This window comes from Elephas maximus, chromosome 19 (genome assembly GCF_024166365.1).
Source record: "Elephas maximus indicus isolate mEleMax1 chromosome 19, mEleMax1 primary haplotype, whole genome shotgun sequence".
Classification (NCBI taxonomy): domain Eukaryota; kingdom Metazoa; phylum Chordata; class Mammalia; order Proboscidea; family Elephantidae; genus Elephas; species Elephas maximus.
Genome location: NC_064837.1, coordinates 37,257,637 through 37,261,079, shown reverse-complemented (window position 1 = coordinate 37,261,079; position 3,443 = coordinate 37,257,637).

Here is a 3,443-nt window from a genome sequence, read left to right as displayed (position 1 = left end):
GAGAATTTCCAAAAACTGACCATGAACTGGGCCACAAAGCATGTCTCCGTAAATACAAAAAAGTCAATATCCCACAGATCACATTCCACATTAATGCAACAAAATTAGAAATCAGTAACAAAATGACAGATTTCCAAACCCATATATTTTTAAATTAAAAAAATTTGACTCTAAATAATTTGAGTTAAAAATAATTCTTCATTAAACAGCAATGAAAACACTATATATTAAAAATTGAGAGATGCAGCTACAGCAGAATTTAGAAGGAAATTCATAGCCTTAACATGAATCTCTTAGAAAAAAAGAAAGATTAGAAATTAATGAGCTAAGCATTCCAACATAAGAAGTTAGCAAAAGACAACAAAATAAAACCATTGAAAGTAGAAAGGACACACTAAAGAAGCAGAAATTAATGACCTAGAAAAAAGAAAAGAAATAATAGGAAGACCAGTAAAACCAAAAGTTGGTTTTCCGAAAAGAGATAAAACCTTTAAGAATGTTCAAGAATAATGAAAGATGGGCACTGGACTCTGGCTCACCACAGATCAGATTTACTTTTAATTTTGCCTCTATCCTTCTCTCTTTGGCGCCTATCACCCTCAGTCCTTGAATTCTATCCAACACACACATATTTGGCTCTTACTTCTTATAAAACACCATGACAGGCAGGAATTACGGCAAACTGAGCAGAAGCATCTGTTCACCACAGTTCCACATGCTGTCTGTGGGACCCTGGGCAGGTCCCTGGACCTCCTTGGGACCTTAGACCCTCACATGGTATTAAACCTCAGATCCCATGGAATGTGCCTGGTACTCCACTGATGGTAACTTTCTTCTCCCTCCTTCCACTCCCCCTAGGTGAGGGGTGCAATGGTACCCTGTTAAAGACACATCCTCAGCCCTCAAGGAGCTCAGTTTAGAAAACCACTTTATTCAAGGGAGAAGGATCTCAGGTTTAGGGCAGAGGTGCAGAGTTTTGGGAGGACACAGAGTTGGAAGAGACTCCCTAGGTTCAAATCCATCTCCTCCACCCACCTGCACTGTGAACTTGAACAAACTACCTGTGGTAGACAGAATAAAGCTGTCCGCCACCCAAAGATGTCCGTATCCTAATCTGTGGGAAAAGATATGGCAGTCCGCTTCCTTATTTACAGCTTTGGAAACCCTATGGGGCAGTTCTAGTCTGTTTTATAGGGTCACTACAAATCAGCTAACCAGCTGACCTTAAAAGAAGGAGATTATCCGGGATTATCTGGGTGGGCCCAATGTAATCATAACAGTTGTGAGTGTTAAGATTTCGTGTCAGCTTGGCTGGGCCATGATTGTCAGTGGTTTGGCAGTTATGATATAGTTTGGCAGTCATATAATAATATAATCACCTCCGTGATGAAATCTGATGTAATGTGATCACTTTCATGATGGGATCTGCTGTGAGTAGCGAATCAGTTGAAAGGGAGTTTCCTTGGGGGTGCAGGCTGCATCCAATATAGGTGGACTCTGGCAAGACTTGGAAGCTTTTGCTCACTCTGGATCCTGCAGCTGGCACCTGTTCATCTCACCTCTGGTTATTGGAACTTGGGCTAGCAGCTTACCTGCCGATCTTGGGATTCATCAGCCTCCACAGTCTGTGATCCAGTGGCCTACCAGCTTACCTGCCAATTTTGAGATCTGTCAGCCTCCGCAGCATGAGAGCCAGAGGCCTGTTGTCTAACCTGCAGATCATGGGTTCGCCAACTCCTGCAGCTATGTGAGAAGCCTCCAGTCTGACCCACAAGCTTAGGACTTTCCAGCCTCTACAACCAAGTGAACCATTTCCTTGATATAAATCTCTCTCTCTCCATATATATATATATGAGAAACCCTGGTGGCATAGTGGTTAAGAACTATGGCTGCTAACCAAAATGGCGGCAATTTGAATCCACCAGGCACTCCTTGGAAACCATAGGGGGCAGTTTTACTGTGTACTATATGGTCTCTATGAGTAGGAATCGGTGGCAACGGGTTTAGTTTATATATATATATATATATGTTTATATATTTACACTTCACTGGTTTTGCTTCTCTAGAGAAACCAGCCTAAGACAAGAGTCTATAAAAGTGTAAGTAGGAGACTGGAAAGGAAGTCACGGTGATAGGAAGTGAGATACTCAACCTACCCCTACTGGCTTTCAAGATGGAGGAAGTGGCCACAAGCCAAGGAATGCAAGTGACCTTTAGAAGATGGAAAAGACAAGGAAACAGATTCACCCCTAGAGCCTTCAGAAAGGAACTCAGCCCTCCTGATACCTTGATTTTAACCCAGCACAAGTTGTGTTGCATTTCTGATCTACAAATATAAAATTGTGTTGTTTTATGCCTCTAAAATTTGTAGTAATTTGCTACAGAAGTGATAGAAAACTAATACTCTATCTGAGCTCTCTAAACCCAGTTTCTTTATCTGAAAAGGGGGATAATAACCACATCTACTACACAGAGTAGATTGACTATAAAATGAAGTATTATACATAAAAAGCCTAGTACAGAGTTTAACCACCTCCCCCTACCAAAAAAAAAAATCCATCGCCATCGAGACAATTCCAACTCATAGGTACCTTATACAACAGAGTAGAGCTGCCCCAAAAGATTTCCAAGGAGCAGCTGATGGATTCAAATTGCCGACATTTTAGTTAGCAGGTGAAATCAACTACTATGCCTTCGTTATTATTCAGAGATCAGTAACTTCTCCCTAGACATGCCCACCTCTGAAGCCCAAGGGGGCATGGCAGCCCTCCTTACCTTGTTTTAAAGGTACTAGATTCTCTTTTCCCTGGAATCATTCAGCCTACCCTCCCTTGCCTTCAGAATTTCTGCTTTTGTCGGCCTTTGAGAGTCCAATCTCTGATTCTGCAGGTGGTGGGGCAGGTGAGGGGTGCCGGGGTACAGGAGCTACAGCCCACTTTCCACAGGAAGTGTCTTCTTTGCTGGCAGTCCAGGGAGTGCACCTGGCACTGGGTTATGGCTCTATTTCCAGAGCTGGTCTTAGGCAAGTACTCTCTTTGTGAGGAAGGATGGCCCTTGGGCAAAGGTGCTGAGTGTTCTTAACTTTATCCATTCATTTGTTCAAAGAACAGTAAGGTTTCTGATGGTGGATTCACAACCAAAAAAACCAAACCCACTGCTGTCGCGTCAATTCCTACTCATAGTGACCCTGTAGGACAGAGTAGAACTGCCCCATAGAGTTTCCAAGGAATGCCTGGCAAATTTGAACTGCCGAGCTTTTGGTTAGCAGCCATAGCTCTTAATCACTACACCACCAGGGTTTCCTTAGGATTCACAAAGGGGGAGGAAAATCTCTGCTGCTCATCTTGTAGGGAAAGAAAATGAAACACCATAGAAAGAAGATTTAACACCAATATTTATTAGGGCAGGAAAGGAGGAAAAAAACCTAAGAGGTGATTAAAAAA